General features: G+C 46.6%; 1 protein-coding gene across 5 annotated transcripts in view; it reads left to right on the top strand.

Moving 5' to 3' along the window:
- Positions 1–13,978, top strand: part of ANP32A (acidic nuclear phosphoprotein 32 family member A) — a 108,593-nt gene that overhangs the window by 92,311 nt on the left and 2,304 nt on the right. The window lies entirely within an intron of this gene.

Below are 13,978 nucleotides of genomic sequence, written 5' to 3'. Positions count from 1 at the left end.
TTTGCTCGCCCTTGGAACTCAGGCCCTACTATACGCATATCCTCCGATACCGCTCATAACCAAAACTCTAGTGAAGCTACAACAGGACAAGGGGTCCATGATACTCATAGCCCCATATTGGCCTCGACAAGTATGGTTTCCCACACTTCTAGACCTCTCAGTCAGGGATCCCATTCGCCTGGGAGTAGCTCCCACTCTCAAAACTCAGGATCAGGGTCAGTTGCGCCATCCCAATCTTCAATCCCTATCACTGACAGCATGGATGTTGAAAGCTTGATTTTACAACCACTCAATCTTTCAACCAATGTATCCCAAGTGCTTATAGCTTCACGTAAACCTTCCACACGAAAGAATTATTCTTCCAAATGGAAAAGATTTACTTTGTGGTACAGGCAAAACCATATTGATCCTTTCACTTGCCCCACTACTTCTCTTCTAGACTACTTATACCATCTTTCAGACTCTGGTCTCCAGACTTCATCTGTAAGAGTACATTTAAGTGCAATCTCAGCTTACCATAACAAGGTAGGAGATGCACCTATATCCACACAACCTCTTGTCAGTCGGTTTATGAGATGTTTAACGCACCTTAAACCACCAATTTGGCCTCCAGTCACAGAATAGGACCTGAATCTGGTTTTAACAAGACTCATGCGTTCTCCTTTCGAACCCATAGATTCCTGTGATCTTAAATTCCTCAATTGGAAGACTATCTTCCTCATAGCCATTACATCAGCTAGGAGGGTTAGTGAGTTACAAGCACTAATAACATACACACCCTACACAAAATTCCTACATGATAGAGTAGTTCTCCATACACATCCAAAATTCCTTCCCAAGGTAGTTATGGAATTCCACTTGAACCAATCCATAGTTTTACCCACATTCTTCCCAAGGCCCCATTCTCACCGAGGAGAATAGGCTTTACATACCTTGGACTGTAAACGTGCTCTATCCTTTTATTTAAACTGCACTGCAGTCCACAGGAAATCCAATCAACTTTTTGTTTCTTATGATCCAAACAAACCGGGAAAAGCAGTGGGTAAACATACTCTATCCAATTGGCTAGCAGATTGTATACAGTTTTGCTATGAAAAAGCAGGCTTTCCTCTCCAAAGGCGAGTAAAGGCACACTCAGTAAGAGCAATGTCAACTTCAGTAGTACACTATCGTTCAGTGCCAATCATTGACATATGTAAAGCAGCAACATGGAATTCTCTTCACACCTTTGCAGCTCATTTCTGTTTGGACAAACAAGGACGACAAGATTCAGCCTATGGACAATCTGTCTTAAAGAACTTGTTTCCAGTTTAAACCCAATTCCTTCTACAACCAACCTGCTATGATCTTCGGCTGACTCATTTCAACAACAATACTTCACTGTTGCCTCAATACAAAATAACTCAGCCTCTAGCTTGCTAATCACCCATATGTGAGGACTAGCATCCTGCTTGTCCTGGGATAAAGCAAAATTGCTTACCTTGTAATAAGTGTTATCCCCGGACAGCAGGATGTAGTCCTCACAAAACCCACCCGCCACCCCGCGGAGTTGGGACTCAGATTTTTTATTTTATTTTTTATTTATTTGGAGCTTTTATATACCGAGGTTTAGCGAAAGCCTTCACCCCGGTTTACATACATTTTTACTAAAGCTTATTGCTACATACGAGACTGGAGTGAGACCCCTGTGGCAGAGAATATCATGGCATGCTGGGCATGCTCAGTAGCCTCAGACTGCCAGTCAAAAGTTTCTAGAAACTTTGACAGACGTTTTCCCGCGATAGGGCTCCGTCAGTGACATCATCCATATGTGAGGACTACATCCTGCTGTCCTGGGATAACACCTATTACAAGGTAAGCAATTTTGCTTTAATGGACTTCTCTTCCAAGAACTTGTCCAAACCATTTTTAAACCCAGCTACATTAACTGCCCTAACCACATGCTCTGGAAACAAATTCCACAGCTTAATTGTATGTGAAAAAGAATTTTCTCTGATTTGTTTTAAATGTGCTACTTACTAACTTCATGGAGTTCCCCTAGGCCTTCTGTTATTCGAAAGAGTAAATAACCAATTCACATTTACCCGTTCTAGACAGCTGATGATTTTATAGACCTCTATCATGTCCCCCATCCCCCCCCCCCCCATCAGCTGTCTCTTTTCAAAGCTGAACAGCCCCCAACCTCTTCAGCCTTTCCTCCTAGGGGGAGCCATTCCATCCCCTTTATCATTTTGGTTGCCCTTCTTGGAAACTTCTCTAGTGCAGCTATATCTTTTTTGAGATGCAACCAGAATTGTACAGACTCACCATGGTGCGATACAGAGACATTATGACATTTTCCATTTTATTCACCATTCCCTTCCTAATAATACTAACATTGTTTGCTTTTTTAATTGCCGCAGCACACTGAGCCAACCATTTCAAAGTATTATCTACTATGACGCCTAGATCTTTTTTCCTGGGTGTTAGCTCCTAATATGGAACCTAACATCGTGTAACTACAGCATGGGTTATTTTTCCCTATATGCATCAAATTGTCTACATTAAATTTAATCTGCCATTTGGATGCCCAATATTCCAGTCTTGCAAGGTCCTCCTGCAATTTATCAGTCTGCTTGGGATTTAACTTCTCTGAATAATTTTGTATCGTCTGCAAATTTGATTACCTCACTTGTCATATTCCTTTCCAAATCATTTATAAATATATTGCAAAGTATCAGTCCAAGTATAGATCCCTGAGGCACTCCACTGTTTACCCTTTTCCATTGAGAAAACTGACCATTTAAAGCTACTCTGTATCCTGTCTTTTAACCAGTTTGTAATCCATGAAAGGACATTGCCTCCTATCCCATGACTTTTTAGTTTTCTTAAAAGCCTCTCATGAGGAACTTTGTCAAACGCCTTATGAAAATCCAAATACACTACATCTACTGGTTCACCTTTATCCACTTGTTTTCCGTCGATAGCAGGATGAATTAGCCATGCTGTCTGGGACGTCCTCTGGCGGCCTTGAGATGGAGCTTCTCCTAGCCGTTACCGAGCTTTGCTGTATGCGGCTGAGCACGTCTTCCCGCGCGATCGAGCACCCTCGTTCCCCTCAGTCTCTTCTTTCCACGCTGCTGAATGCATGCGGAGTTCTCTTCTCCTGACTTCCCTTGGAGTTCTCTTCAAAATAAAGAAAAAGAGAACAGCACTTTTTAGTGCTACTATGGGGCCGAAACCGCCTGGGTTTAAGTACTGCCAGGGCGGTAAGGTGATATCAATCACCAACAGCCACAACTATTGCTACATCTGCCTGGGCCCGGACCATGACCAGTCGTCATGCTGCGACTGTGGTTGCATGTCCCCCAGGGCTTGCGATAGTGGGCTCAAAAGATAGCGAGGCTGATAGAGGGAAACAATGGCTCCTGTGCCTCGCCATCAGAATCCCACTCCTCCCCTGGGGCCGAACGTAGAGCGGCCCAAAACACGGAAGAGGGCCTCCTTGCTGGGGGCCCCAAGGTAAGGGCATGAAAAAGTCAAAGGTGCCCACTCCAACATCGCCTGCCCCACTCCAACAAGCACTAGCCCAGACAGTGCTTCAAGGGGCTGAGAGTGTGAGCGCCACCTGCTCAACACAACACCGAAAACATCGAAACTGACACAGGAGTCCACGAGCGCCAGCCGTCCTAGAAAATCGATGCCGGCTCCAGCATCGAAACCAGATTGATCAATGCATGACGCAGTGCTTTGGGACATGACGCAGTGCGCCAGGACACAGCACCCCCAAGGGCTCTCAGTGGGAGCCTGCATTGACGCACACTTGCTCGCAAATGACGCACTCGAGGCCTAAATCCTTGATGCAACCTTCGCAGTCGACGCACAGTAGATAAGAATCGCCACACAGAGTGGAATCGGGCACAAACATCGACATGTTGCTGGAGGGAGACCTCAGGACCTGCAGAGAGTGTTCACACAGGAAGAGATGCGAGAGATAGGATTCTTGGATGTCACATCATTATCAGATTCCCTGGACTCCGAGGTCTCTTCCTCCTCTCTCCAAGTTTATATGGACATTTTCTCGGTCTCCAAATGAAAAAAGAGGTCTCTGCAGTTGCATGAACCACTCACAAAGCGAGCCAAACTTCCACAAGTGATGGTCCTTCGCACCCACCAACCCTGGGGACCTGATTCTAATATATTGCTTGCCACCATCCCTAGGACCTTTGGGGGGCGGACACCCACCTTGAGGCGGGAGACCAAGCAATCAAAGCTGTGGGTTTCTTCAGCTCCTAAGAAGAAAGACCTAGCTGAGCAAAACGTCTCGCAGATTTCAGCACTTCTCACCGGTCTCTCCGCATCCCTGGAGCCCAGTGACCTGGCACCACCTCCAGTTAGCCTGTCGTCCGAAAAGGGCCCTCCAGAGGACAAACCGGCAGCACAAAGTCTGGGGAAAAAGGTTCCAAGAACAGGAAGGTCACCTCCACCACAATTTTCTCCCTAAGCAGGTTCACACTCGGAGGACTAGTTCTCCAAGGTCATCCACCGGGTTGCCATTAGACCCACCTGAAGAACCTCCCGAGCCCTCCTCCCCACCAGAGGATCTGTCCTATTCAAAGTTCACAGAAAAGGTGGAAGCGAAGCCTAATATAGAAACCAGAAAGGTCCCAGACCCGAGAGCTGAGGTCCTGGGTATACTGAAGATTTTTGAGATGCCGGCCGAACCAACAGCCCTTCCCTCCGACAGTGTTTTGGATGCGGTCTTAGAGAAGACTTAGGAGTCCACATTCTCCACTCTGGCGACCTCCAGGAAAACAGATTTAAAGTTTAGGATGAGAAAATCCCCTTACTACCCAGCTCCTGAACTCCCGCATGCCTCCATCGTAGTGGAATCCACTATGAAATGGACTAAAAAGACAAGGCTCCACTCCAATACGTCTCCAGAGAAAGACAACCATTACTTAAACAACTTTGGGAATCGATCCTTCCAGTCCACCATGCTGGGGGCCAAGATACACCAACACCAGTTCTGCTTCACCCAGTATCTTTGAATAGCTCGGGTCGATCAAGCCCCTGTTTGGAGAGGGTTCATCAAGTACTGAGCTTCCGCAGCAGGTGCTGGACATTGAGGAGGGATTGTGACATCTCCGCTCCATTTACAGATCATTCAAGACTTCGTCCAGAGCCTCCGCATCCTCCATAGCAGCTTATGCGTCTAGCCTGGCTGAGAGCCAGCACCATCAGGGAGGATGTATATGAAAGACTGGTGGACCTACTCTGTAGAGGGGACAACCTCTTTGGGACAAGCTGCGAGAATCAGTCTCGCAGCTCAGAGAACAAAAAGTAGCGGTCCTGTCCTTAGCCTTTCCTGCGGACCAGTCTGTGAGCGCAAGGAGGTATTATTCAGCCTATCGCAAGCCCACCTTCCAATGACGCCCATTCTGCCTCTACCCACTGTACTGGGCCCCGGCATTCTTAGAGCTTCGCCAGCAGCCTCATCAACAGCAGAGGGGCAGACCCAGGGGCCAGCGACAACCAGCCACCCCTACCCCGAAGCCCCCACAAATGTTTAAGGCCAGCGGGGCCACTCCTGCCAACTCCAATGGGGGGCAGAGTAGCAGTTTTTCAGTTCCTGGTCCGGGTTGACATCTAACAGCTAGGTGCTGGACATCATTCTCAAAGGTTACAACTCAATTTCAAACGTGTCCCCACACTTCCCTGGTCAACCGTTTTTTCCACAAGGAAGAGGCAAATCCTCAACTCCTGCAAGCAGCGCTATCTACACTGCTTGCTCAACAGGCCATGCAGGTGATACCACCTCAATGGAACAATGGGTTGTATTCCCCATTCTTCCTCATCTGCAAAAAATCAGTAGGCCTTCATCCCATCTTGGACCTCAGAGAACTGAACATCCCTAAAAACAATCCTTCCCTTCCTACAGCCCAACGATTGGATGTGCTCGCTGGATCTCAAGGATGCCTATTCCTACATCCCCATGCACCGCTCCTCGTGGCAGTACCCATGCTTCCAGTACAATGGGCAACGCTACCAGTACAAGGTGCTCCCTTTTGGACTGTTCTGCTTCCAGGGTGTTTACCAAATGCCTAATGGTAGTGGTGGCACACCTCCGACAAAAGGGGGGTCCAACTGTTTCCTTACCTGGACAATTGACTACTGGTAGCCTCATACATCCTGACCCTCTAGAAGCATCTAGAAGAATCGATCGATTGCTTACAAGCTCTGATAAACCACGAAAATTCCAATCTCCAGCCAATGTAGGTCCTGAAATTCATTGGAGTGAGAATCAACCCGATATCAAGCACAGTGTTCCTTCCAAGCAAAAGGGCACACACTGGCCAGATGATTACAGGCCAACACATGAACTTGTACCCACCCTGTCCTCACCATTTTAGGACATGTGGCGGCAGCGATTTACATTGTTCCACGCACCATTTGCATCGCCTCCAATGGGGTCTGAAGGCATAGTGGACGCAGTACCGTCAGCCCTTATCAGACACAGTTTGCCTCGCCTAAGCCATGCGGAAGGACATAACCTTGTGGCTGCAACCACAAATGCTCACGACGGGCGCCTTATTTCGGAATCCGTCACATGAAGTAATCCTCACCACGGATGCGTCACGCACAGGATGGGGAGCCTTGGCCACTGTCAAACGCAAAGTTTTTGGTTGGCGCCAGAATGAGCTCAACAGATAAACCTCCTGGAACTGCGAGCAGTTCAAAATGCCTTTCTAACCTTTGTAGACCAGGTTCGGTGCGGCAACGTCATGGTTCACATGGACAACCAGACAGCTATGTCCTACATAATCAAGGGAGGAGGGTCCGGTTCATGGAAGCTATGCAGAGAAGCGATATGCATTCTGGGTTGGGCAGTCTGACACTCAATCGCGTTGCAAGCCACCTGTCTTCCCGGGGTAGCGAATGAGAAAGCGAACCGTCTAAGCTGGATCGTCCATCCACACAAGTGGTCGCTGAACCAAAAGGTGGCAGATGACATTTTCGCCTGGCCATGGACCTGTTTGCGACTGCACAACAGAAAGGTACGCAGATTCTGCTCCATATTTCCAAAACCACTGAGGTCCGCACAGGACACCTTCCTAATGCCTTGGTCAAAGGGCCGTCTCTTCGCTTACCCTCCAATCCTGCTTCTATCACACACTATCCAGAAGAGCATAGAAGTTGTCGCCTCAGGCCCCCAGTGACCAAACCTCCTGTGCCATGGGATCCGAATCTGATGTTAAAACAGTTCCTGTTGCCACCATTCGAACCACTGGATAATTGTCATGTTAAATATTTAACCTGGAAGGTGGTGTTTCTCGTGGCCCTGACGTCCGCCAGGAGAGTTAGCACATTACAAGCGTTAGTACGCTACTCTCCTTACCTGCAGTTCCACCATGACAAGGTGACCCTTCGAACCCATCTCTACTTCATGCCCAAGGTGGTATAGGCGTTCCACCTCAGACTATCACTCTACCAATGTTCTTCCCTAAACCACACAAAAAATGGAAGAGAACGCCTGTTGCATACCCTGGACTGCAAAAGGGCGTTAGCATTCTACAAGCGAAGAATGCATGCTGAACCCAGAGCGTCACAGCTGTTCGTCTCCTTTAATCCAAATTCACCTGGACTTCTGGCGAGAAGAACTATTTCGAATTGGATTTCGCAGTGCATCCAGTTCTGCTATTCCAAGCGTTCAACGTCACTTTCTAGAAAATTGAAGGCACATCAGGTCCGAGCAGTAGCTACCTCAATTGCTCACCTTTGTAGTGTTCCTCAGCTAGACATTTGCAAGGCCGGAACGTGGTTGTCACTGCTTTACCTTTACGTCCCCTTACTGCTTGGACCAGCAGAAGTCCTCAGATGCCGCGCTAGTTGCGGCAGTTTTGGACCACTTCATGCGGTGAGGACTCTCCATGGCTGTCCACGGTAAGACGGGTTGGGCTCACCATAGTCAAAGCAGTCTGCCAGGGACCCATATCGGTCAGTACGTGAGGCGTAACCCAGGGCCTGGGGATTCCCAGACAGCATGTCTAATTCAGCTCTGCTATCAACGGGGAAAAAGCAAGCTTGCTTACTGTAAACTGTATTTCCGTAGATAGCAGAATGAATTAGCCATGTGGACCCACCTGCCTCCCTGGACAGCCTTGGTGGGTATCCATTACATATGGTTTTCTGTTATGCTATGTTACAGACTGAGGGGAACGAGGGCGCTGGATCGCGCAGGAAGACGCGCGCAGCCGCACAGAGCAAAGCTCTGTGACGGCTAGGAGAAGCTCTGCCTCGAGATCGCTAGAGGACATCCCAGACAACATGGTTAATTCATCCTTCTATCCACAGGAATGCCATTTATGGTAAGCAAACTTGCTTTTATTAAACCCTTCCAAAAAAATGAAGCAGATTTGTGAGGCAAGATGTCCCTTGGGTAAATCCATGCTGTGTTCCATTATACCATATCTTTCCATATGCTCTGTGATTTTGATCTTTAGAATAGTTTCCACTATTTTTCCAGGCACTGAAGTCAGGCTCACTGGTCTATAGTTTCCCAGATCACCCCTGGAGCCCTTTTTAAATATTGGGGTTACATTGGTTTCCCTCCAATCTTCAGGTACAATGAATGATTTTAATGATAGGTTAAATTATTTTAACTAATAGATCTGAAATTTTGATTTTTTTATTTCCTCCAGAGCCCTGGGATGCATACCCATCCGGTCCAGGTGATTTGCTATTCTTTAGTTTGTCACTCTGGCCTACTACATCTTCCAGGTTCACAGTGATTTGGTTCAGTTCATCTTATTCATCACCCTTGAAAACCTTCTTCAGAACTGATATCTCCCCAACATCCTCATTAGTAAACACAGAAGCAAAGAATCAATTTAGTCTTTCTGTAATGGCCTTATCTTCCCTAAGAACCCCTTTAACCCCTCGGTCATCTAACAGTCCAACTGACTCCCTCGCAGGTTTCCTGCTTCGGATATATTTTAAAGAGTTTTTATTATGAGTTTTTGCCTCTACGGCCAACTTAATTTCAAATTCTCTCTTAGCCTGTCTTATCAATGATAAACACTTAACTTGACAATGCTTATGCTTTTCCCTATTTTCTTGAGATGGATCCTTCTTCCACTATTTGAAGGATTTTTTGGCTAAAATAGCTTCTTTCATCTCACCTTTTAACCATGCCAATAATCATTTTGCCTTCCTTTCACCTTTTTTAATGCGTGAAATAGATCTGGACTGCACTTCTAAGATTGTATTTTTAAACAATGTCCTTGCCTTTGCAGCTGCACCTTTCAGTTTTTTTTAACTACTTTCCTCATTTTATCAAGTTTCCCTTTTGAAAATTTAGTATTAAATCTGTAGATTTACATATTTCCCCCTTCCAGCCATTAGTTCAGATATCCCATTATTATTTCACTGCGAAATTGGTTAGCATTTCATCATACATCTCATCATTTTGGCCAGATGGACAGTAGTCTACTCCTTTTACTATACTCTTACCCAACAAACATGGAATTTCTACGCACATAGATTCTACTGTGCATTTAGTCTCTTGTATGATTTTTATCCTGTTGGACTCTATGCCCTCCCGGACATAAAGCGCCACACCACCACCAAGTTAATCCTCCCTATCATTGCAGTATAATTTGTACCCTGATATAACACTGTCCCATTAGTTAACCACCTTCCACCAGGTCTCTGAAATGTCAATTATGTCTACCTCATCATTCACTGTTATACATTCTAACTCTCCCATCTTACTTCTTAGACTTCTGGCATTGGCATACAGACATTTCAAAGTGTGTTTTTTGTTTGTATTAACAACCTGCTTTTCAGTTGATAGGGATAATTTGAAATCCTTTAGCTCAGGTGATTCTTTACTTATAGGCACATGGACTACTTTTGCTTTTATTGGAACATCTCTGTTGAGATGACCTAATTCTCCTGTTTCATTAGTATCCTTTGAAGATATTTTCTTCCGAACTGTGCACTGATGTGACTGTCTGCTTTTCCTCTTCTTCTAGTTTAAAAGCTGCTCTGTCTCCTTTTTAAAGGTTAGCACCAGCAACCTGGTTCCACTCTGGTTAAAGTGGAGCCCGTCCTTTCGGAAAAGTCTCCTCCTTCCCTAAAAGGTTCCCCAGTTCCTTACAAAACTGAATCCCTCTTCCCTGCACCATTGTCTCATCCACACATTGAGACTCCGGAGCTCTTCCTGCCTCTGGGGACCTGCATGTGGAACAGGGATCATTTCAGAGATTGGCTGTAAGGTTAAAAAAAAAAAAAAAGTTGGAAAGGAGATATCAGAAAGACAAGATGTCTGTGTAGCACCACTTGCCTCTTGAGGTGATACCATGTAGTCCCTCCCTCAGTGCAGCGCCTTCAGTCCAGTAGCCTTGACTGGCATGGACCTAAATTTGAATTAGCTGTTGCAGGCAGAGAGGCTCAGCGATAAAAAGCTTTAACCCTTTCCCCCCGTAGCCAGGACCTGTTCCTGCTCTCAGCTAGGGAGAGCTGAGCTCAGCTAAAAGTGTTTTACTTTAAAAAATAAAAAAAGGGGCGGAAAAAGAAGAAAACTGGAGAAGGGTCTGTTTCGTCTGCATTCGGCTGTCCTGCTCCAGCATGTCTCGAGAGTTCTGTGAGGTGAGGAGAGAGTGCAGGCATGACAGGTTGAGCAGTTGTTTGGCTAGGCCCCACTCGCAGGCTTCTCCCATTTTGGTGCATGGTAGGCCGCAGGGTAGTTTCCCATGTTTTTTGCTGCAGGCTGTCAGCGTGCACTTGCACATCCATGTGTGCATCTGTTAGTCTGTGCATTCAGTTTGGGCGTTCTTCCTTCTGGGCGCACATCTTGTGCATCCAGCTTAGGCATCAGTACTAGGCCTCCAGTTTCGGCGTCCAGTTGCTCGAGTGGCCTAGGCGTGTGGTCTTGGATGCATAATTTTTGTGCGGCCATTCGCATGGGTAAGCTTACAGCATAGCGCCCGCAACGAAGAAACCTAAGCACCTATCTATTTGTGCCAAGTGCCACATCAGGGCCATTCAGTCAGAGCTTTCTTTAAGCCTGTGTCAGCGCTGCCTGGATGCTTGGTGAGATTTACCTTTTTCTGTATTTGCCGACGATGGTCCATCTCTTCGGTCTGAGGGGAGTGGGTCTGTAGGAGACATGGCAGGGGTGTCCCCTCCTTTGATTGATCCACTGGTCGAGTCCTCAGGGAACACTGGCTCTCAGGACGTCCGGTTCGGGCCTGTGGGGCCTGGAATGGACGTGACCTTCTCCTGAGTAGAATTCTTCCAGGAATTGCAGATATTTCTACAGGGCCGGTCTTCTGAATTGGCAGTACTTACTGTGGTAGCTCCATGCACTCCGAGTGCTCCTCTGCCTATTTCTACGGTCACGTCATGTGCCAAGATGCAGTGCGGTCTGACAGAGCTCAAATGCAGGTTGATTCAACGGCAGGGGAGAAGAAAAACTGATACTTCACACATCCAGCAGAGCTCTCTGCTTCAACGGCAGGGGAGAAGAAAAGAGGGTTCGCACTCACAAAGCGGGGAGTAGCTGGCTTGTTACGGCGGTTACTTTTGATGCACATCCAGCATGGCTCTCTGCTTCAACGGCATGGGAGAAGAAAAACAACCAATAAGGGCTAATAACATAGTCTGGGTAAAACAAATAAGCATGGGTGCAGCTTGCTTATTGCGGCGGCTACTACCCCTAACGAATCAAGCTAGATATTTCACTTGGATGCAGCTCCATCACTGCTCTCTACATTAAAGGTGGGGGTGGAAGGGAAATAGAACCAAGAGCTAAGAGAAACAGATAAGTATGAGAGAAAATGTGTGAAGCTTGCTGGGCAGACTAGATGGGCCATTTGGTCTTCTTCTGCCGTCATTTCTATGTTTCTATGTTTCTATGATCATGATACTGATGATGATGGGGGTGGCTCTCCTGGTGAGGAATTTGGAGCCATTTGGAATTTGGAATTCTTCTACATTTCTTTCAGAGAGGTGAGCTATCGGTATGATCTCTCAGACCTTGAAGACCCTCAGAGTGGCTGCAGAAGAAGGATCCTATTTTGATCATCCTGCACAAGGCTTCTTGTTTCTTTCCCCTCCTGGATGCAATCCAGGAGTTGATTGATCTGATATGGAGTGAGCCAGATGTGTCTTTTAAAGGGGGACACATCTTGGCAGGTTTTTATACCCCTTGGATCCGCAGGCCAGAGAGCAGTTGTGTTTCGCTAGGGTGGATGCCTTAGTGTGTTCTGTCATGAAATGTACCATCATTCCGGTAGAGGGAGGTTTGGCACTAGGATAGGAGGATTGAGGCTATCCTAAAGCAAGCCTATGAGGCAGTGATAATGAACTTGCAAATTGCTTCTTGTTGTGCCTTGGTAGCTTGGGCTGCCTTGCATCTTTGTCAAGAATCCGGTGGTGCTGGGTCCAAGCTTGGACCTATGATAGAACCGGGGTCCACCTTCTTGGCTGATGCGGGCTGTGACTTGGTACGCACAGCTGCTAGAGGAGCTGCTTCAGTTATTGCAGCCAGGCAGCAGCTGTGGCTGTGCAGCTGGACCACAGACACTATTTGAAAGTCCAATTTTACTAAGCTGCTCTTCAATGGCTCGCTTTTGTTTGGCAGTGAATTGGAAAAAATGGCAAGTAAATGGGGAGAGTCCCAGGTCCCTTGATTGCCAAAGGACAAGAAACCCATTGCCTGATCTTTTTGGGAGGAGAAGTAGCCTAGTGGTTAGAGCAGTGAGCTATGAACCAGGAGACCAGGGTTTGAGTCCCGTTGTCGCTCCTTGTGACCTTGGGCAAGTCACTTTACCCTCTATTGCCTCAGGTATTGTAAGATTGTAAGCTCTCTCGGGATAGGGAAATACCTATAGTACCTGAATGTAAACCGATGTGATATCTCAGAGCGAATGTTGGTATATAAAAATAATAAATAAATTAAATAAACTAGCCGCTCTCGAGACTACTGGCATTTTCGGCCTTATAGAGGAGGTTCTTCCCAGAGAGTACTGTCCCTTCCGCAGGTCTCAGTCCTTTTACCTCCGAGGTCCTCGAAAGGATGCGGGCTATGGCAGTGGAACCCCCCCTCAGTCTTCCCAAAGAAAATTTGCTGACTCGCCGGGTGGTGCCGGAGATAGGTGGCCTGCTATCCCGGTTTTATCACAGGTGGGTCCAGATTTCTTCAGATCAATGGGTTCTTGAAGTGGTTCAGAACAAGTATGCGCTAGAATTTCTTCGCATGCCTTCATGATCTCTCCTTGCAACTCCTCTCAGAAGATGGTAGAAGTGGAAGCAACATTACATCAGCCTGTTGAATCTGTAAGCAGTAATTTCCATTTCCAAATCTCCGCAAAATACGGGCCATTCCATTTATTTTGTCGTACCCAAGAAGGAAGGGTTGTTTTGGCCCATACTCGATCTCAAGGGCATCAACAGACTGTACCTTCGCCAGTCTGTCTTAATGGCTGTTCAAGCAGGGGAGTCTCTCACATCTCTGGATCTGACGGAGGTATATCTGCATATTCCCATCCCGCAGGAACGTCAGCAGTTCCTCCGATTTGCTATCCTGGATCGTCATTACCAGTTTCAAGCCCTGTCTTTCGGACTAGCTATTTTTTTTTTTTCCATTTTATTAAAATTTATTAAACGCCCTACACAAACAAGGTCTGGGCGATTTACAAAAAACATACATAATAAAAAGAAACAAAAAGGATTCACATGACAAACAATTGTCATTAACAAATATCATTAGATTTCGCAGAAACCATACCATTCACGCATGTTCAAAGAAATTCCATCAAGATGTTACAAGGATGGAAATATACCATATATCATTCCTTGGGACAGGAGTCAATCTAGATGTGCCCAAGATCTTTTCCAAGGTCATGGTGGTGGTAGCACTGGCCCTTTGCAAGGAGTGTATTCTTGTTCACCTCTATCTAGACATCTGATTAATTCGAGCCAGGGTGACTGG

This window comes from Rhinatrema bivittatum, chromosome 13 (assembly GCF_901001135.1).
Source record: "Rhinatrema bivittatum chromosome 13, aRhiBiv1.1, whole genome shotgun sequence".
Lineage (NCBI taxonomy): Eukaryota > Metazoa > Chordata > Amphibia > Gymnophiona > Rhinatrematidae > Rhinatrema > Rhinatrema bivittatum.
This window is presented reverse-complemented; position numbering and strand designations above follow the sequence as displayed.